Raw genomic sequence first — 23688 nt, 5'->3', positions numbered from 1 at the left:
ATGGACTCCAGGAATCAAACTGAGGGTTACAGAAGGGAGGGCGGGTAGAGGTATGGGGTAACCAGGTGATAGGTATTAGGGAGGGCACATGTTGTGATGAGCACTGGGTGTTATACACAATAATGATTTGTTAAACACTACATCAAAAACTTATGATGTAGTAAATGCTGGCTAACTGAACATAATAATATAAAAAAAGAAGTTATTAACAATGCATCCAGTTTTGCAGTTTTACCTTTATTAATGGAGATTTGGGTACAAAGTTTAAGAAATTTTTACCTACCTCAACATCATGATCACCAATTTTTTCTCTAAAGGCATTAATGATTTTACCTATCAGATTTATATGTACAATTTACTAGAAATTATTTTTTCCATGTGACCATCCAATTTACCCAGCTTCATTTATTGAATCCCACAGTCTTAAATCAGATGAAGGTATATGTGTCTATTTCTTTACACTCTCTTCTGTTCCATTGGTATCTTTGTCTAGCATTGTGCCTTGTTTTTTCTTGATTATCTATATTTTGTATAGATTTTGGTTCATGTTTGTGTGGCTATTGATTATCATTCTGAGCATGGCTGAAGTACAGGGGCATTTCTGCCTGATACGAGATTCTTATAATAAACAGCCTTTGGTTTGGGGCTTCCTAGAGACTTAGCCAATACTTTCTTCTAAGCTACACTAAGTCTGAAATTCTAACTCAATCAACTTCCCTCTCTCTCTCATTTCACAGGTGTCCAATTCATGTGACCCACACCTGTTCTTTTCCTCCTTCTTTTACCATTAACAAACAATTCCTGCAATACACACACACACACACACACACATATATTGGCATCATATTTGGCAATATGTATATTGTCATCTTATTTCCAGAGGAATCAAACTGAGGGAGTTGATTATATAAAACTCGAAATTCATCCTTAATGTGATTCCAATTTCACCAATATTATAAATAGCACTTTTATCAATTAGTAGCAAGACAAATTTTAAAGGCAATTTGGTGAATTCGTTGCTGCTTATAAACAACTGAAAATTAAATCTGTTAATATTTTCAAGAAAAAAAATCTCACTTGGAAATTAGTATCTGACATCCTAGGGCTGGCCTTATAGCTACCAGGAAGAGGTAGTTTCAAATATAAGCCTCTAAATGTACATTTACTAAGATTCCATCATGCCTCAAAATAGTGTACATTTGAGTAATTTGTTGGTGTTAACACAACTCATAGAGGGAAAAATTTATTACATATGTGTGGAAAAGTGTAGGAAATACTCCCAAATATTTTGGAAGCTGTTGTTGCTTAAAAGGCAAGATTCTTGTACTTGTAGTGGAAATAATCTAAGGTAGTATTTTCCCAAACAAAAAATGTTGGCTTATGAACAAATAAGAACATTTTTTTTCATTAAAAATTAAATACACTAGAAGACATATAATTAATTCTTCAAGTCTTGTAGCTTTCTTCTAAGGTCTTTGTGAATGCCAATCAATTGAATTTTATTGTACCTATGTTTCTATTCATTGTCACCTTCATTAGCCATTGGAAACTCTCTCTTATTAACAATGGTCAGTGTTGTAAAAGCAAGTACCATTAGGCATCACATTTTAAAGGCTAAAAATAAACTCAAAAACAATCACTTTGAAACTGTTTTTCCTAAATCCTTAGTTCTCTGGGAATCATATTGTCATAGGGACTAACTCCTGATGAAAACAGCCTTTCAGGAGCAATGAATCAGAGAAGGGAGGAGGTATATTTTGGTATTTTTTGAAAATGTGATGTGTCTTAAACATACTCTTCCACTGTCTAATAAAAAATGAGATACTCAGGGAGATCATGTAATTTCAGGAGATCATATAATCTTCAGATATCTAGAAGATTCATAAAGTTTATTGTTTTAAAGTTCATCTATAGGGTGCCTGGGTGGTTCAGTTGTTAAGCATCTGCCTTCCACTCAGGTCATGGTCCCAGGGTCCTGGGATCAAGTCCCATATTGGGCTCCCTGCTCAGCGGGAAGCCTGCTTCTCCCTCTCCCACTCCTCCTGCTTGTGTTCCCTCTCTCACTGTGTCTCTCTCTGTCAAATAAATAAAATCTTAAAAAAATAAAGTTCATCTATAAGGTTTCCACAAACTTTCTGATTGTATATAGGGATATCAAGTATCTACATCTGGTATAATTATTTCTTCAACTAGTGTTGTTATTATGTTGCTTTTTATATAATTTTATTATCATAATAATATGCAATATCATAATGGAATTTCAAATGCTTTATCTTATGCTATTTAAATAAAGGGTCCAGTAATTGATGATTAAGCCCACAACCATATTCTCAACAAATTGCAATTAGTATTCAGAGACTGGTTTGCCATGTTCACATCTCTCCCAGAAGAGATGTTATAAGACTTACATAAGAGAATTGTAACTAAATTCCGCAAGCTTTTTAGGGTTTGGATACTGTCACAACAGTCAGTCAAATTTTGCTCTTTTTATTGCCTTCTTCCCCCTATCCTTTATACACTTGCAAGTATTTCTGAGATCCCAGAGGCTATTCATGTGTGTTTCTGAACAGTTTGTTTCTGCAAGGAGTGTCAATACACCATTTCTAGAGTAATTTTCCACATTTCCCACTGGGATTCATGATTCTTACCAATGATCTGCTATGTCTCAACTAGGCACTGTAACTGATGTACCAGATTTCATAATGTCATCAGAACTTTAGCAAATGATAAGAATGCAAATCTCCATACTGCATGACATACTATATCACTAAAAACCCTTAAAGACTACTTCAGCTCTTACCTAATACAACCCTGATGCTTCTGATTGCAGTCTCGTTCCCCACTGAGGTCCTTTGACAGGGCCAGCTAGAGGTCACTGTCTTATTTCCGTGGCTTTCCTCTCTATTCTCTCCCCACACCAGATGTCTAGGCATTGAACTTTCTCTTCTTTGATCTCAAAGCAAAAGAGTTCATGGGAATACACTGAATACTCATTGAAGTACTTATAATGCTGCCAGGTACAATTGAATTGCTTTGAGCAAAAAGAAGAAGGCCCACAATATCATATATTGTGATATGATATATGTAAAGCATCTACACCAGTGTATAAAAAATTAGGGATAATTCCCACTGTATTAGTTTCCTAAGGCTGCCATAACAAATGACCACAAATGGTGACTTACACCAACAGAAATTTATTCTCCCACACTTGCAGAAACTAGAAGTGTGAAATCAAGGTGTCAGAAGGACTATGGTCCCTCAGAAGGCTCTAGAGGAAAATCCTTTCATGTGTTCCCTGCTTCTGGTGGCTTCAGGCATTCCTTGGTTTGTGGCTACATTACCCCTATCAGTGTCCATATTCACAGATATTCACATATTCACATATTTGTCTTCTCTTCATGTGTCTCTTCTGTGCATCTCTTAGAAAGACACTTGTCGCTGGATTTAGGACCCAACCCTGATAATCCATGATGATCTCATTTGGAGATCTTTAATTTAGTTTTATATCCAAGGACCCTTTTTCCACATAAAGTCAAATTCACAGGTTCTGAAGGTTAAGACTTGGGCATATCTTTTTGGGGACCATCATTCAACTTCATATACAAATCAGTCTCTCTCCACATATATGTGTGTGTGTGTGTGTGTGTGTGTGTGTGTGTGTGTGTATACACATTTGTCTTTTTCTGTATCTCTTTCCTCCTTGCTTATCTAATCTCTTAAATTTCTAAAATCACAGCTCATGACAGAAGGCCATAGTGACAAAATTATCCTCCATTCAGGCATTTTTAACCAATTCAATCTCTCCCCTTTACTAGTATTCCCTTCAATTGGTCATTTGTTTGTTTGTTTTGTTTGTTTTAGAGAGAGAGGGTTGGGGAGGTGCAGAGGGAGAAGGAGAGAGAGAATCCCAAGCAGACTCCCCACTGAGCATGGAGACCGACGCGGGACTCCATCCCACAACACTGAGACCATGACCGGAGCTGAAACCAAGAGTTGGACACTCAACCAACTGAGCCACCGAGGCACCCCTTCAGTTGCTCATTTCTGATGAATACCTTCAATTCTTCCCTGTGAAATCACAATTTTATAAACAATAGAACTATGCATATTTTCAACCTTTTTCTAGAAATTGTCATCATACAACAAAATGTTGAATGTTTACTTCAGTTTGCTGGGATTGTGAGTGACTTCTTTTCCCTGCTTCTTTATAATGTTTTCTCCAGTTTCTGAAATAAATACATATTACCTTTATAGCCAACAATATAAATATAAAGTACCATAATAATCTGTTGAAGGAGTAACATATACTTTTAAAAACTAAAATCTAAACAATATTAATGAACCTAAGAAGTCTTCACAAATTTTGCTCTTCTGTTTCCAGTTTCTTAAGGTTAAAGCTTAGATAATTGGTTTGAGCTCTTAATCATTTCTATTGTAAGCTTTTTGTGGTATAAATTTTCCCTTAGTATCATTTAAGTGACATTCCATGTAATCTGATATCTTATGTCTCCATGTTCATTCAAACACTTTTAAATTAATGATACTTATTTATTGTCCAATATGGTTAATCTTGGTAATGGTTTATGTGCATGTGCATAGAAATACATTCTGTTCTTTTGGATAGAGTGTGTTGTAAATGGCAATTAGGACAAGTTGGTTGACTTCATTTTCATATCTTACCCTTAGGAAAACTTTATTTTATACAGTCTTATAGAGCCTTCTGTGATTTCCTCTGTTACTTTCTCACCTCAACTTCCATTACTCTTCTACTTGCCAATTTAAACTCAAAGTAAAAGCCATCTTTACTATTAGTTCAGTCATAGAAACCTCCTTGCTATTCCCTAAACATACCAAAAAGTTCTGCACTTGGGCCTTTGCATTTGTTATTTCCTTATCTAAAATGTTCTAGGGGCACCTGGGTGGCAGTCGGTTAAGCGACTGACTCTTGGTTTCAGCTCCAGTGGTGATCTCAGGGTCTTGAGATTGTGCTCTGCATCAGACTCCATGCTAAGCATGCAGTCTGCTTAAGAATCTTTCTCCCTCTCTCTCTCTGCCCCTCCCCCCAAAAATAAATAAACAAATCTTTAAAAAAAATGTTCTTTCTCAGAGCAAGGCCAAATCCTTCATCTGCATCAGAACTCTTCTTAATATAATACGAAGAGAAAAATATTTCAAAGTAAATCTATATAAAATAGTGAGCCACATTAGTATTAACTTTTCAATTTGCCCTGCTTTTTTGCTCTATGTTTTATATACTATATTTTTGTTTGTTTTTGTCTCCAGCCACTAGAATATAAATTCTGTTGTGACAGGAAAACTGTTCTGTTCCATTTTTTTTTAAATTTCCAATATCAAAACAGAGTCTAGTACACTGTATGGAATCTCAAACATCTTAAAATATAGGTATCCAGTTATGAATTAAAATAATATTTCTTCCCTAAGCAATTTGATATCATTTATAAGTGTGGAGTCACACTGTTTTCCCATGCTTTAAAATTGAATTTTCTTAATTCTGTGTAAACAAGGCCTGAGGCTGGAGGAAAATGTGAAAGAATAAGATATTGGGAGAACACTTGCTAAATGTTTCTAAAACTAAGTTCCAGTAACTCCTCTGCCACTTTTTTTTTTACTTCCTCCTTAAAATCTGCCCTATTTTTGTCTGCATACGTTGAATCTGTGGTGCTGAGCCAGGAGCCTGATGTGGGGTTCGATCCCAGGACCCTGGGATCATGACCTGAGCCGAACGCAGACACTTAACCATCTGAGCCACCCAGGGGCCCCACATCATTAGTTTTTGATGTAGTGTTCCATGATTCATTGTTTGCATATAACACCCAGTGCTCCATGCATTACATGCCCTCCTTAATACCCATCACCAGGCTAACCCATCCTCCCACCCCCCTTCCCCTCTAGAACCCTCAGTTTCTCTTTTCTACTATTTTTTCTCTTCCATCTTCCCAGATGCCTCTTGCTCCTTCTCTGCATGCATAGCCCTGATCTTATTTATATTTTACAGAAATAGACATGACTCTTCCATGAATGGCATACTCCAATTCATTTCATCATTATATGTTTTTTTTACCTGTTACATCCTTTACCTTGGGAATCAAAAGAAAACACAGTGCTCACTTTGGAAGCACATATACTAAAATTGGAATAGTACAGAGAAGATTAGCATGTCCTCTCTGCAAGGAGGACATGTAAGTTTGTGACACATTCTATATATTTCAAACAAGCATATGAAAAGATGTTCAACATCATACCTCATTAAAGAATTGCAAATTAAAGTAACAGTAAGATTGTTTCAACTACACATACATTAGAATGACTAAAATCCAAAACATTGACAACATCAAATGTTGGCATGGATGTGGAGTAACAGAGAAAACATAACATTCAAAATGGTGGAAATGCAAAATGGTACAACCACTTTGGAAGACTGTTCAGCAGGTTTTAACAAAAATAAATATATTCCTACCATATGATCCAACAATCACACTAATTGGTATTTACCCAAAATGAGTAGAGAACTTATGTCCACACAAAAACCCACACATGGATGTTTATAATAGCTCTATTTATAATTTCCAAAACTTGGAAGCAACCAAGATAGCCTTCAGTAAGTAAATGGGTAAATAAACTGTGGCCCATCCAGACAATGGAATATTATTCAGTGCTAAAAAGAAATGAGCTGTCAAACAATGAAAAGACACGGAAGAACCCTTTACTAAGTGAAAGAAGACAATCTGAAAAGGCTATGGCATTCTGGAAAAGGCAAAACTATGGAGACAGTAAAAATATCAGTGGGAGCCAGAGTATAGGGGGAGGAAAGGATAAATACATGGAACAGAGGATTTAGGGCAATGAAACTATTCTTTATATTATTATAATGCTTGATACATGTCATTATACATTTGTCAAAACCCATAAAACATATAACACCAAGAGTAAACCCTAATGTAAACAATGGGGTTTGAGTGATAATGACATGTTAATTTTGGTTTATTGCTTGTAACCAAATGTAGCTCTCTGGTGTGGGGTGTTGGTGGTGGGGTAGGTTGAGTGTGTAGGGCAAGGAGGTATATAGGAATACTGTGCTTTCCACTCAGTGCTATTGTTAAGACAAAACTGCTCTGAAAATGAAGGCTTTATTTTTTTTACAGAGAAAGTAGTTTCCTTAATTGGACTTGAACCAGACACAATTTGGTAATGGCAACTTTAAATAATTCCTTTGTGTAAAGAAACCCCAAATTTATTTAACTTAAGAAAGTCTGTGATCAAAATAAATGAACTATATTTTTAAAGGAATAATTTGTGTATTTATCATAACTAGACAGATAACATAGACTGAACAGATGTGCAATTGTCACCCCAGCAATCAGACAACAAAAAGAAATAAAAGGCATCCAAAATGGGATGCCTGGGTGGCTCAGTTGGTTAAGCATCTGCCCTTGGCTCGGATCATGATCCCGGAGTCCTGGGATCAAACCCAGCATCCAGCTCCCTGCTCAGCGGGGAGCCTACTTCTCCCTCTCCCTCTGCCTGCCTCTCCCCTTGCTTGTGTTCTCTCTCTCTCCGTCAAATAAATAAATAAAATCTTTTTTAATAAGGCATCCAAATCAGCAAGGAAGAACTCAAACCTTCACTCTTTGCAGACGATATGCTATTGTATGCAGAAAACCTGAAAGACTCTACCAAAAAATTGCTAGAACAGATACAGGAACTCAGCAAAATCGCAGGATATAAAATCAATGCACAGAAGTCTGTTGCATTTCTATACACCAATAATTAAGCAGCAGAAAGAGAAATCAAGGAACCTATCCCATTTACAACTATACCAAAAACCATAAGATAACTAGGAATAAACCTAGCCAGAGAGGTAAAAGACATCTACTCTGAAAACCATAGAACACTTATGAAAGAAATTGAGGAAGACATAAAGAAATGGAAAAACATTCCATGCTCATGGATTAGAAGAACAAATATTGTTAAAATGTCTGTACTACCCAAAGCAACCTACACATTCAATGCAATCCCATCAAAATAACACCAGCATTTTTCACAGAACTACAACAAACAATTCTAAAATTTCTGCAGAACCCCAAAAGACCCCAAATAGCAAATGCAATCCTGAAAAAGCAAAGCAAAGCCAGAGGCATCACAATTCCAGACTTCAAGCTGTATTACAATGCTGGAATCATCAAGACAGTGTGACACTGGCACAAAAATAGACACACAGATCAATGGAACAGAATAGAACCCAGAAATGGACCCTCAGCTACATGGTTAATTAATCTTTGACAAAGAAGGAAAGAATATTCAATGGAAAAAAGATAGTCTCTTCAACAAATGGTGTTGTGAAAATTGGAAAGCAACGTGAAGAAGAATGAAACTAGACCACTTTCTTACACCATACATAAAAAATAAATTCAAAATGGATGAAAGAACTGAATGTAAGACAGGAATCCATCAAAATCCTACAGGAGAATACAGGCAGCAACCTCTTTGACCTTGGCCACAGCAACTTCTTATTAGACATATCTCCAAAAACAAAAATAAAGTATTGGGACTTCATCAAGATAAAAAGCTTCTGCACAGTGAAAGAGACAATAAAACTAAAAGGCAACCTACGGAATGGGAGAAGATATTTGCAAGTGACAATCAGATAAAGGGCTTGTATCCAAAACTTACCAAACTCAACACCCAAAAAATAAAAAATCTAGTTAAGAAATGGGCAAAAGACATGAACAGACATTTCTTCAAAGAAGACATACAAATGGCTAACAGACACATGAAAAAATGTTCAACATCACTCATCATCAAGGAAATACAATACAAAACCATGATAAGATATCACCTCACACCAGTCAGAACGGCTAAAATTAACAACACAGTAAACAATGGATGTCAGCAAGGATGTGGAGAAAAGAGAACCCTCTTACACTGCTGGTGGGATATATATATAATATATATATTACTCAGCCATGAAAAAGAATGAAATCTTGCCATTTGCAATGACATGGATGGAACTAGAGAGTATTATGCTAAGCAAAATAAGTCAGAGAAAGACAAATACCATATTATTTCATTCACATGTGGAATGTAGGAAACAAAACAAATAAGCAAAGGAAAAAAAGAGAGAGAGGCAAACCAAGAAAACAACTCTTAACTATAAAGAACAAACTGATGGTTACCAGAAGGGAGGTGGGCAGGGGGATGGGGATTAAGGAGGGCAATTTTTGTGATGAGCACTGGTGTATGGAAGTGTTGAATCACTATATTCTACACCTGAAACTAATATAACACTATATGTTAACTAAATGCAATTTAAATAAAACTTTAAGAAAGGAAGCTTAAAAAATAAAATAAAATAAAATAAAATAAAATAAAATAAAATAAAATAAAATAAAATAAAAACCATTAAACCTGTAGTTAATCAGAATGTGGAAGACAGACTGGCAGTTTCTTATAAAACTAAACGTAGGTTTACCATACAATCCAGCCATCACACTCTTAGGTGTTTACCCAGTGTCTTAATCCATCTGGGCTGCTATAGACTGTCCCACTTATAAGCAACAAACATTTATTTCTTATAATTCGGGAGACTGGAAGTTGATGGTGCCAGCATGATTGGGTTCTGATGAAGGTCTTTTTTCTGTGTTACAGACTGCCAACTTCTCAATGTGTTCTCACGTGATGAGAGAGGTTAAGGAGCTCGGTGGGATCACTTTTATAAGAGCGCTAAACCCATTCATGCTCTCATGATCCAATCACCTCCCAAAAGTTCCATTTTCTAATACCATCACATTAACCTTTAAGATTCCAACATGTGAATTTGGGGAAAACACAAAACATTCAGACCCTAGCACCCAAGTGTTGAAAACTTATATCCACACAAAAACGTGCACATGACCATTTATAACAGCTTTATTCATACAGCTACAAAATTAGAAGCAAAGGAGACGTCCTTCAATAAGTGAATGGACAAGCAAACTGTAGTACAACCACACAAAAGAATATTTAGTCAGTGACAAAGAGAAATGAACTATCAAACCATGAACAGACATGAAGGATCTTAAATGCATATTGCTAAATGAGAGAAGTCAGTTTGAAAAGGCTATATATATTGTATGATTCCAATTACATGACATTCCGGAAAAGGCAAAAGTGTAGTGAAAATAAAAAAGACCAGTGTTTGCCAGGGGCTTGGGAGAAAGGGAAGAAAATTGAATAGATGAAGCACAGTTGGTGTTTTTTGTCTGTCTGTCTGTTTGTTTGTTTTCTAGGGTGATGAAACAGTTCTGTGTTATATAATTTTGGCTAGATAAAGTTACACTTTTGTCAAAACCCATAGAAACTTATAGCACAAAGAGTAAATCTTAATGTGTGAAAGTTTTAAAAGTATCATTTAGAATGTTAGATTTCAGGATGGAATGCATTCTTTGTTGACAAGAGAATCCAACTGTTTTATTAATGTATGAATTAACTTCACTGAAAGGGGTGGGGTAAAAATTTGCTAATCTAAGTAATTTTGGAAATAATTAGATTTGGTAAAGACTAAATGCAAAGGAAATGATACAAAGCACTGTACTCTAGTTTATGAAGTTATTTCCCAAGAGGATCCAGGTTAACAGTTATGGTGACTCTACTTATGGATACTGGAATTGAGCAATTAAGTAAATAAATGTCAAGTGGTGTTTGAAAGGAGCTTTCTCATCGGTAAAGAGTGGGCGTACAAGATAAGCAGGGTTAGGAGGCTAGAATAATCTATGTGGTAATAGATTAGAATTAAGGGCATCAGTATGAGCTCATGGTTACCTTAATGTAGATAAATGGTTACACACACACACAAAGATTTGTATAAACACATATAGTTCCTTCCTCTGTCAACTGAGAAGGCCTAGAAACAATATTCCAGTAGCAACAAACATAGATATTGGTTTCTAGTAACATTCTCTAAGGAAAGGAAACAGGGTGAAATATAATGTGGAAAATTTGCACCTGCCCATTAAGTTTGACATAAACTCTGTGAACCAAATACTTTACAAATAATCAATGTATAGCATTTTATTATCATTCATGATAAAAGTGAAACTTCCACTCAGTGTGTAAACTAGAGCAATAGGTTTTAATGTAATGGAGTACATATAAAAAGTTAATTTATGTTTTTTCAGATTACACATTTTAACCAACATTTCAGATATTACCAGTTGTAAATTTTTGTATAGAATCAAAGAATAATGTTTAGAATTATCTGAAAATGATATCAAAATGCTAATATCGCCTATGCTTTCCATCTACATAACTGTATGAGGTCAGGTTTCCTTCATGTATCCTTCTTATATTTCCTTCTTATATAACCAAGACAATATATTGCAAGAGATTAGAATGTAGAAACAGAGATAAGAATCCAAATCTATTTCATTAAGCCAGATGTTGAAGTGTTTGAAAAAATGTAAAACAATGTCACTTTTCTTACTGCATTTATTTTTATTTTAGAAAATACAATTACTTTTCATAAAAATGTGTTATTTACGTCAACATGGGGTGGAACACATTAAAACACAGCCACTTCCATATTTTCAAAATATCTAATTTAAAATAGAGTAATCATTGGTGATTTAGTTTACATAAGCAAAAGATTGTGGTGCACTCAGTAATTTTTAAGAAGGTGAAAGAGTCGGGATGCCTGGGTGTCAGCTGGTTAAGCGTCTGCCTTAGGCTCAGGTCATGATGATCCCAGGGCCCTGGGATCAAGTCCCACATCGGGCTCCTTGTTCAGTGGGGAGCCTGCTTCTCCCTCTCCATCTGCCTCTCCCCTGCTTGTGCTCTCTCTCTCTCTGTCAAATAAATAAATAAAATCTTTAAAAAAAGGTGAAAGAATCTGGAGACCAAAAACTTTGAAAAGTACTGGACCAGTATATATGTAGCCCAAGATTTTGAAATGAGGTCCATGGATCCTAGCTAGGTTCTGCCTTTAATAAAACAGACTGCTTCACTCTTGTATTTGCATTTATTTTGCTAGTCTTACACTTTTATAAGACTAGTTAAAAGCTTTAGCTGTGTGAATGAGTTCCATGGGAAGTATATTGTCTATGACAAAGCCAGAGCTTTTGAAGGTCATGCTTGTGGTGAGAATTTGGAAGTGGTATTTGGAATGAGAGAACCTTGTAAAAAAAAACTTGGGGGACATGCTTGGGGCTGCGTAGTCCAGCTTTTCATCTGCCCAGTTCAAGTTTAGTTTTCTGATTTCAAGGTTTTGTTCTTAAATAAGGAATTAGTGTATAAATGGAGCTATTGTGAGTACTTTACTTTTCATGATATTTTATTAAGACTTTCACAAAATTTATAAGATATAAAAAATATTTCATCTATTTTTCCAGTAAATACACCCACATACCTCCACCTGACACTTCATCTGATAACTGACGCACACTAGGTAGTCCAGCAGCTTTTTTTTACCAGAAGAGGAAGTAGCATATTATCAGATAAAAACATAGCAATAGTTCTCACGGGGAAAGAACTAGTACTTAAGACTGATGTTTCTTCCTAGCTGTATACTGCCCTATAAGGAATATTTATGAGTTTCTAAGACAAGAAAATATGTATCACACAGAGGAATTTATAAATTTTATTTGCATAAAATAAAACCTGAAAAATCTAGAGGGAAAGAATGTTTAGAACACTTAGCATATTCGAAATAAAATAATGTGACTTTTAGGAATGAAAAATGACATAAATTTAAGAATCTTCAAATAATTTTCATCAAAATGTTTGTAAGTCCCCAAAATGTTTTATTCTACTCAAATTGGATAATATTATAGTAGTTGGCTATTGATGAATGAGCATGTGATGCAAAGAGAAAGGCCTTGATCCACTGGACTGTTATTAATTAGTTTAATTTGGTTAAGCACTGTCACCATCAACAAAATTAATGACAATTGAGAGGGAAAAATGAGCAGATGGGTGGCTACCATATGCTCATGCCACACTCATAATTGATAATAATTAAGTAATTATGGATGGAAGAAAATGTTCATTCAAATGTCTATGGCATTTGAAATGCCTGTTTATAAAACCGTGTCATTTATAATGGATACTGTTCCGCTTGACCTCTGAATTAGCAAGAAGTACTAAGGGCAAAAGAAAGAAATCACTCCAGTGTATTCTAACCCAACTTCATGCACTGACCAAATTTATTAAACATTTTAATAAGGAATTAATATACATAAACTTTATCTCTATTTTCTTATTTTTGATACCAAGACAACAAGATATGCTCATTGTCATGTGGTGTTAACTATTGAGATGGCTGTGGATGGTGATGGATATGATATCAGCACCTCTTGGAACATAGCTTGACTACTTCTGGTCCTCAGTCTTTAGTTGCTTGTTCTAACAGGAAAGCTAAGGGATTAGGTCTGGTTTCAAATCATCATTCACAGTGTATGAACAACAGTATTCTGACCCCCAAGTGTTGTCTTTTTATGTTTCTCTTTTCCCCAGCCTACTCTTTATCTTTTCACTGGAAACAGATGCCTTTTTTGCTCATCAACTCTTCTAAGAATATTACCTTGCATGAGAAGGTATTTTATTTACTCATCCTAGAGGTCAATGATTAGAAATATGAGTTTTCTTCTTATTGTCTCAACTAGTTTACTTCTTTTAGTGAAAAAGAAAGAAGCCAGCTAGCAACACTAAGAATTGCAGTGATCTTTAAAATGTTATTTCATTTTCTATCCTAGTATCCACCTTGCATAAACAAACTTGACATTGACCCTCCTCAACCTTTTTTTATGGTGAGAGAATGAATTAGACTAGAATTCAGAGAAATTCCTACTCAGATACAGTATTGATTCCTCAGACTCTAAGTGAATTTCTAGCACTGGATAAAATTCAATTAAACACCTAGTATCAAAGAATACCGATGTTTATTCTCATTAAAGCAGGTTAATAAACTACATTTCTAATACTATAAGATGTGTCTTTGAGGCATTTAAAAAAAAAAAAACAGTTTGCCGCCCTCACCTGAATTTCATTTAAGATTCTGAAATGCTATGACAGGTAATGTACTATCCAATAAAAAAGTTCAAGAAAATATGTCCTGTATTTGTTTGTTAGGGCTGCCATAATAAAGTACTACAGACTGGATGGTTTAAACAACATAAATTTATTTTCTCACATTTCTGGAGGATAAATGTTCTAGATTTAGGTGTCAGTCAGTCTTCTCTCCTCAGCTTATAGATAGCTATCTTCTCCCTGTGTCTTCACATGGTCTTTGCTCTGTCTTTGGGTACAAATTTCCTCTTCATATAAGGAAACCAGGCACATTGGATGAGGGCCCACCCTAATGGCCCCATTCTAACTAGATACCTCCTTAAAGATCCTATCACCAAACACAGTCACATCCTGAGGTATTGTAGTTTAGGACTTTAGCATATCAGTTTTAAGGGGACACAATTCAGCCCATAACGTAAACTATAAGATTAAAACATTCAGGTAAGTAATTTTTACTTTAAAGTTTTCTTATCTATAATTATATTCAGACACAATAAATAAATAAATAAATAAATAAATAAATAAATAAATAAATAAATAAATAGTGATCTCATTCATTTGAGCTGTCACTTGGATGGGAGTGTGACTATTCATGGATAACTATTTCACAGGATGTACACCCATCTGAGGAAGTGGGCTCACTCGTGTTAATGCTCCCTGTTATACTGTTACTGTTCATTCTCAGAGCTTCCCCATATAAGTACATCCAAATGGCTGATGAGGGGTAGTAAATGGCTTGCTTGCTGAGATACATCTGACTCATTGAGGCTGCTCACCTTATTTAGAAATTGCAACTTGGGCTTTTTCAGATTATCAAGATGATAGCAAATTGACAAATATAACTCTTTGAGAGACAAAAACAAAAACTCAATACTCGCTTGATTCTTATACATTAATTTTTTTCTGTCAGGTTTTCCCAAATCTGCATAAGATCCAGTGAAAAGATTAACAAAAAGTAGTTAAGTATAGAATGTGATTTCAAACCCAGGTAAACTGACTCCACAACCATTTTCTTAAGATCCATATGCTACTGCTTCACTAGGAATTAAAAACCTCATCACAAATTCAAGGAGAAGAAAGCATTCATTCTTTTTTTTTTTTTTTAAGATTTTATTTATTTGACAGAGAGAGACACAGCGAGAGAGGAAACACAAGCAGGGGGAGTGGGAGAGGGAGAAGCAGGCTTCCCACTGAGCAGGGAGCCCTATGCGGGGCTCAATCCCAGGACCCTGGGATCATGACCTGAGCCGAAGGCAGACGCTCAACGACTGAGCCACTCAGGCGCCCCAGAAAGCATTCATTCTTAAGTATGATCTCAGTTGCAGATTTTTCGTTATATGTTCTTTATCAGACTGAGGAAGATCTATCTATTTTATTCCTACTTTGCTGAAAGTTTTTTCATAAATGTTATATTGAACTTTGTCAAATGCTTCTTTTCTATTAAAATAATCATACTTTTTCTTTTTCCTTCTTTTGATATGGTGAACTATATTGATTGCTTTGCAAATGTTGAGTGACCTTGCATTCCTGGGGTAAATGCCATTACCAAAATGCATTATCAAATTGATCATTATCATTTTATCCTTGCATTCAAGGACAAACTTTTGTTGAGTTTTTGTGTCTATGTTCATGAGGAGTAGGGATTTTTATCACTTTTTTTTAATGTTTATCTGGTTTGGGTATATGAATTAATGTTGGCTTTATAAAATGAGTGAGAAAATGTTTTTTTCTTCTTCTCTGAAGGACTTTGCATAGTTTCTTTCTGAAATATCTGATAGAATTTATCATCCATGGCACTTGACCCTGGAGATTACTTGACCACCTTCTCTCTCAGCCTCTGCGTTTAGTTTAACATATATTCATTATTCTTGGTAATAGTTTTTATATCTAAGTAATTCAAGATACTAGTAGTTAAGCTTATGTTAACCAAAGTTTAGTTTCTTCCTTTAAAACTACAGAGAACTCATATCTAATCAAAACATCACTAGATAATATTTAATGAAATTATGTATTGAACACATTATGATACTTCATATGAATTATCTCATTTAATCATTACATTTGCCAAATAAAAACTTGAACAAAATCATTGCATACTAAGAAATGGGCTCATTTTTTCAACATGGTATTCATGACTCTTAATGCAGTTCATACTGTGAACATATAAATTAGTATCTTCATGTTAAATCATTTAGGGAATTTCAGTTACATCAGAGAATACTATTTGCAAGAACAGAAATCTTCCTTCAGCAAAGTGTATCCAATTAAGCTAAAAAGATGATAAAAAAGCCCTAACAAACAAATACAGGAAATATTTTTTATCATCTTTTGATAAAAACTTTTTAATTTAAATATTCTTAGATCAATTAACTCTGATATAATAAAAATACCATATAGATGATACTCAGTTTTTCTTGTTATTTTAGGTTTGTAAACTTAAGCTTGTTCTACATCATTTGTTAGCAGGGAAATGAAATTAATACAACAATGAGATACAACCACACCACTATTAAAATGGCCAAAATCCAGAACAACAATAACACCAAATGCTGGGTAGGATATGGAGCAACAGGTACTCTTATTCACTGTTATCCACAGTTATTTGGTGGTTTCTTATAAAACTAAACATGCTCCTACTATATAACCTAGAAATTGTGCTCCTTGGTATTTACCCAAGAGAGTTAAAAACTTATGTCCACACAAAAGTCTGCACATGGATGTTTATGGCAGTTTTATTCACGATTGACAAAACTTGGAAGCAACTAAGATGTCCTTTAGTAGGTGCATGGATAAATAAGCTGTGGTACATCTAGACAATGGAATATTATTTAGTGCTAAAGGAAATGAATTATTGAGGGAAAAGACATGAGGGAATCTTAAATGTATGTTACTAAGTGAAGGAAGCCAATCTGAAAAGGCTACATACTCTAAGATTGAAACTATACGACAGTCTGGAAAAGGCAAAACCATGGAGACAGCAAAAATCAATGGTTGCGAGTTTAGAGGGGAAAGTACGAATAGGCAGAGCACAGGGGGTTTATAGGGCAGTGAAAATACTCTGTGAGGTACCATAATGAAGGATACATGTCATTATACGTGTGTCTAAGCCGATACATGTGTCTACAACACCACAAGTGAACTGTGATATAAACTATGGACTTTGGACAATCATCATGTGTTGATGTAGGTTCATCAATTGTAACAAATGTTCCATTGTGGTGGAGGATGTCAGTAATGAGCAAAGTTTTGTAGGGGCATATGGAAAATCTCTATACCTTCCCTCAATTTTGCTATGAATCTAAAACTACTCTAAAAATGTGTCTTAATAAAAACAAAAACAGAAACGAACAGATGAAACTGAGTCCTGGAATTTAAATTATTATGTTCAAAGTCATAGCTTTCTGAATCTAAGAATTAGATCCAAAGTTAAAATAAATTACGTTTACTTAATGGTTAAATGTTACATTACAATGTATCAGATTGTCCATATTTATTTGTCCTTCCTCTGTGTCATGAATTGCTGCTGGTCCTTCATGTCAACATTTCAACCTTGTCCTTTTGCCAGATTCCTGTCATCCTATAACTAGGAGTTTATGATCATGCCTGAATCATCTATTCCATATTCTTTTTATGTAAAACTTCCTGCCTTCCTCATGTCCACTTTATTTTTTCATTATAAAGCCCCAAAGAGATACTAGCAAGTAAAAGTAGATAGTCCTGACTACAAATACTAAGCTGGACTCTATTTTTAAAAGTCTAAGCATTCAAAGAAGGAGTTATGATAGAGGAGCAGGGCCAGAAAAGATTTGAAGGAGAGTTTTGACCCTAGATAATTTTGGTCTTTTCAACCAGGGAAGGAAGAATAAGAAATAATGACATTCATTATATTGAGGACTGAGCCTATGAAAACTTATCTCCAAGTGAAGTGGATTTAGATACCAATTAGGGCTGAGCACTAAGTTCCTGAGTAGCTCTGTGATGGAAGGATCTCAGTGGTGGACTTGATTTGGGTGCCTACTAATGATGGACACTAACCATCTTGGTCTTGACAGTCTAGTAGGTGGTTTTCAATGCCCATGGCATGGGAAAAATGGAGCTGTAGGCTGAGCTGTGCACCCAAAAGAACGCCACCAACTGAGAAAAAAATGCACAATAGCCAAACCATCATAAATTGTCTATGAATGTCTTTTGTTATTGGCAAATGTGTAAGCCCTGGAATTCTTGGACAAGAGAAAAAGAAAGGGACTCATAAAGTTAAATTACAGTGACTTTCTTGGTAAATGTGGTAATCTGGGAAAATGTGGTAAATTTGAATGTAGTCTATTATGGTGAAGGATGTTTCTGTAATATAAAGTAGCGCAGAGTTCACTGATACACAGGGAAATGATACCAGTGTAACATGGAAGTAACATTGGTTTTCTCCATGTCAGGTTTTGTACCACAAACTGATTATAGCTCAACATAAGTCCATTAACTCAGCTGAATGAAGTAGGCCTGGAAGAACGCAGCATGGCATATCCATCTTTGTCATTCTGGTTGGCCATAGGCCCTGTATTGAAACTGTTAAGGGAAAGCCGTAACTCTTTTTTACATAGCCTGCCATTATCTTTTAAAAATGGCAAACATCTTCATAGTTTTTACTTGTTGAAAATTTGAAAGGTATTTTTAGTTTGTTTGTTTGTTTGTTTGTTTTTAACAAAGCAAACCTTTTTCTTAGGATTATTTTTATTGATTTTAGTGTTCTGGTTACAAAATTTCTTAGGATTAAAGTGGCTTGCTTGTATGTATAATCAAATAAAAAAGAATCTATATATAATAATTCTTCTACACATAACTATCAAGAGGTGAAGAAAAATATACAGTTATTTTTGTATAAAAGTCTAAGCAAATTTGAAATGCCCTTATTAGATCTTTAAATATTATGATATCACAAATAAGAAAAAAATATTTGACTTAACCTTGGCCCAAATTTGGTTATATAAATTTATTACATAATGTTGACTTATGTAATTTCTTGCAAACTTTAATTTCTCCCTCCAATATATTTAGCCATGATGATTATCCTTTGAAAAATTGATTGGAAAGAATTCTTCCAAGACCGTGATAAAGAGGAAGATTCAATCTGTGTTACAAGGTCTGGTTTGATGTAAATGTTTTCCTTAAATATTTTAAGACGTACATGGAAGACGAATAATTCTAAAGAAATAATTCAATTATTTGAGGTGTTTCTATGAAACAAACTATTTCTATGAAACAAACCATCTTAATCTTAATGGCATAAAAATTACCATTTAAAATGCTCAAAGATGGGGTGCCTGGGTAGCTCAGTCAGTTAAGCATCTGACTCTTGATCTTAGCTCAAGTCTTGATCTCAGGGTTGTGAGTTCAAATGCTGCATTGGCCTCCACGCTGGGTGTGGAGCCTTCTTAAAAAATAAAACAAAACAAAATGCTCAAAGATAATATGGGTCAGCAATTTGAGTGGAGCACCATCTGGTCCATATCCGGGGCTTCAGCTGAAAAGACTGGAAGTGACAACAGGTGGGAGCTGTTAGATCTGAAGTCTTCCTCATCCACATATCTTATGATTGAGGCTCACTGCTGGACCCCTACTCATGCCCTCTCCATGTAGCTACTTAGACTTCCCTAAAGCATGATGGTTGGGCTCTAACAATGAGTCCTAAGGAAGTTGGTGGAAGTTGTATTACTTTTTATGACCTAATACCAAAAGTCACACAGTCTCATATCAATATAGTCACAAGCCCACCCAGATCCAAGGAGAGGGGGCTTTGACCCAACCTCTCCATGGAAGGGATGCCAAAGTAAAAATGCGAAAGGAGCACATGGGATGAACAATACCATGCACATTTTTAGAAAATAAATTTGCCAAAAGTATGAAACACACTTGACTGTGTTTACAAATCAACATAAATAAGTATAAAGAAAGTAATATTATGACATTAAACAATGTTATTTTTGTGCCACCAAATGCATGCTGAAAATACAGAAACTGCATGTATTTGTAAGGAAAGAAAATTCAGTCTCCAGTGTTTAATCTTTTGCTTCAACGCCTTCATCCTAGAGACTAGGGGGTCTTCAAAGCTCCTAGATCTCCTTATCATGATAGAAATGTCCATTTTAGTCTATAAATTTAAGAAATGGCCTGTTTTCAAGAGATTAACAATGGGTTGATTTGTGAAAATCCCATTGAAAGATAAAAGCAAATTGGAAAAATTCCAGTATCACTGTCATTAAAATTTAATTTTGCCTAAAGATCTAGGTTTATTCATACTAGTTTTTTTCAGAGACTGAAAAAAATGGACAAACTGGTTCAGAAGATAACAAAAAAGATGGAGGGGAAATCACATATGTTGAAAACTATCTAAAGCACATATTGATTTGGTTGATTTTTGAAAACATTAGCAAGGGGAAAATTTTGCTGAAAAAGATCTACATATTGATTTTAATCAATTGCATAGTAATCAGTATTCTTTAATCCATTTGATCATTAAACAGTAAACCCTAAATTTTATTTAATCTAGGTACTAATGTTTCTGGTATTACTTCTTTTCTGATAGTACTTTGTAAGGAAATTATGGGCAAATTGCAGAACAGAACATACACAAAATAACAGAAATTATTTTAGAATTAATTATTGAGAATAAACTTATCAGTCTTATACAAATGAGAATAGTCCCCAAATTCATAAAACATGTCAAACCAAAACTGAGATCGTGCATTTACATTCACAAAAGATATGTTTTCTTTTAAAAGATTCATATAATAAATTTTTTTATAGATTTGACATTCAGATACTCAATTTAGTGTATTCATTAAACAGATTATTTAGCTTGTTAACTAGCCAGTCAATTAGATCAAAACATTTTATCTAGCAATTATATGTTTTAATATTCAGGGTCAATAACAATACCAGTTAAAATATTCTAAAGCGTCTTTTCATAAAACGTGGTTGAATAGTTTTAGATACTAATAACACCATTCCTGGGATTAGAATCTAGTGTATTTTGTTTTGGCTAACGTACATTGCCAAGTACGAGAGAAATTTTACCAGGTTTCCTATTTTTCACTTCTACTAATGCTCTCATATCAGTGCATTCCTACTTAGTAATCTTTCATGTGAATTTTATCATGTTCATTCATAATGGATATTTTCACATAATAGACTGTACTCCAAAATACATTGTTATTCAAGCAGTGCTTCAGACCTAGGTCCTGGGGTCAGAAGCTGGTTTAAATCCATCCTATAACACTTACAAACCGTTTGGTCCAGGTGTACTATTTAAACTCTCTGTACTTCTGTTTCTCTAAAGGTAAAGGAGTACCTACCTTATGGTGTTGTACTAAGGATTATATGCAAATATGTAGCTATACATATATGTACAAATACACATATACATACATATAAAGACACAGAGACAGAAATCATAGAACAGTTGTTGTAACATAGAATGCTCCCAATAAATTATTTTAAAGCTTAATTGCTTTCTTACTATTAACCTGACTTTGAGTTTTGTCTGTTTATTCCCTTCATTAATCTGACTGATGGCTTCTGATGGTTATAACATTCATCTGAAGATATGATGTATTTTATAATTTAAGGCAAGTATAGGGGAAATGTAATCTTTCTGATTGTTTACTATTTTTTTAGTTTACTATTATAATACTACAATTTCTCTGATCAATATTTTAAAAAATATAGAATATTTCTACTTTTTGGAAGAAGTTTCCCAAGAGGGTAGATTCATCTAGCTCTGTTGCTAAATCTTAAATATTTCTTTCATTCAAACTCCTCTTTTCTCAATGTAACTTTCATATTACCGGTTAATTTTATTTTCTTCTAAGTAAAAATGCATAGCAGAGAAATAAAGGGTGTGCAGAAGTAAGAAGTAACCTCAATGCCAGAGCTGTTAAGATTAATTGCTGAGAAATGAAAGCAAGAGTAGAAGAATGTAAACATGTCACTGATGTCTCACTGTTCTTTGGTGAATCATACATGTATACATTAAATACAGGCTGCATGCAGGAAGAAATAAATCTTAAGATAGCAGAGAAAGATAGTGTGTATAAAGGAAAACATGTCTAGTATTCACTGTAATACTCAAATACAATCTGCACGGTATATGTGTGGCGTGAGTATGTTTATATGCAATAATATCTTGGGGATTTATAAAGATAAAAATGAATGCATTGAGAGTAAATGTAAATTCGTTCTTTTTTAAAATTTTTTTATTGTTATGTCATCACAACTGACAGCAATAGCAACCACCATTTATTGTATAAAATGTGCCATGATCTCTTATGAGCTTTGCATGCATTCTCTCTTTCAATCACTTTACCACTTCCATGGGGTAGGTGACATAAGAACTTTGAGGCTTAGAGAGATTAGTTTGTCAAAACTGTAGTGCTTGTATGCCTGAGACAGTGCTCAACATTTAGGTTTTCTCTACTCCTAATCCCATGTTATTGACACCTTGATTTAATGAGAATATATATTTTATGTTATCTATATACAATAAATTAGAAGGAGGAAACAGCCTTTTGAATCATACTGAGAGTGGCAATTAATTAAATTTTTTTTCTAATTCTTGTTCCATATCATTTTCAAGAGTGTATATTAGCACCATACAGCAGATCCTGTTTTACAAAATATTTTGTCCTGGACTCTACTTTATCTGCTAAGCGTGGATAGTTCATTCTTATAACAAGGGTGTGACATCCACTGCCAGTCTGGCCCCTGTTTTGTGACCTGTTACATCCTTTGAAATTACGATGAAGGCAAGATGATAAGCCATCCTCTGAGTGGCTTGACAGAATTCTGGTTAATCGAAAAACAGTATTTTTGCACAAGAGTGATGGTTTCTCAGTGTCCAAGCCTGAGGGAAGACATGGTGGAAGATGACACTCTTCAACTGCCTTCTTTCCCCTGGGCAGTTTTGTTAACTCAAGAATAAAAACATGCTGTTGAACCCCAGTGGCAATTTTCGGCTAAGTAGCATGATTATGGTAATCATAATTTCTTCAAATATTAAAATGGACTTGTTTTTAGTTGCAAATTTTAATAATTTATTATTAAATTATCTCACAAAAATGAATGCTCTGTGCTGCATTAGAAGTAACCAGTAAATATTTGGTGAATGAATAAAATACTGTTTTTGTGTGGTTTAACCTTTTTTTGGTGTCTTTATGGGAGAATTTTTGGAAGTAACAAGAAACTAAATGTAGAAGCTACAGCTCTCTGTCTCTCAAATAATGTTCTTGGTTTTCGTTGTCTTTGGCTCTCGGTTTTTCCATTGAGAAAATCCCCCTCTATTATGGAGATGAAAAGACAGTTAAATGATTACTCATCAGAAGGATTATATTTTGCTTCAAATTATACCTTAAAACAAATTATTTGTTGTCTTAAACTCTGGTGTATACGCTTTAAAAATTTGAAAGAATCAACTGGCAACATCATTACTAAAGATTTCAGTTAATTGAACATTTAAATTCTAAACATTTTGCAGTGTATATGTTCCATTATCATACTTTTACTAATTTTTTAGTTTACTAATACCCTTAAAAAGTAAACAAAATTTTTGCAAGCATATTTATAGTACTACTATTGTATTTT

At 34.5% G+C, this 23688-nt stretch overlaps 1 non-coding gene across 1 annotated transcript; it reads left to right on the top strand.

Annotated features, from left to right (window-relative positions):
• Positions 1-6121: 6121 nt before the first annotated feature.
• Positions 6122-6228, top strand: LOC113926054. Its single transcript, XR_003521139.1, has one exon. It is a non-coding gene; the product is annotated as a U6 spliceosomal RNA (small nuclear RNA).
• Positions 6229-23688: the final 17460 nt, after the last annotated feature.

The sequence above is a fragment of the Zalophus californianus genome, chromosome 2, assembly GCF_009762305.2.
Source record: "Zalophus californianus isolate mZalCal1 chromosome 2, mZalCal1.pri.v2, whole genome shotgun sequence".
Classification (NCBI taxonomy): domain Eukaryota; kingdom Metazoa; phylum Chordata; class Mammalia; order Carnivora; family Otariidae; genus Zalophus; species Zalophus californianus.
This window is presented reverse-complemented; position numbering and strand designations above follow the sequence as displayed.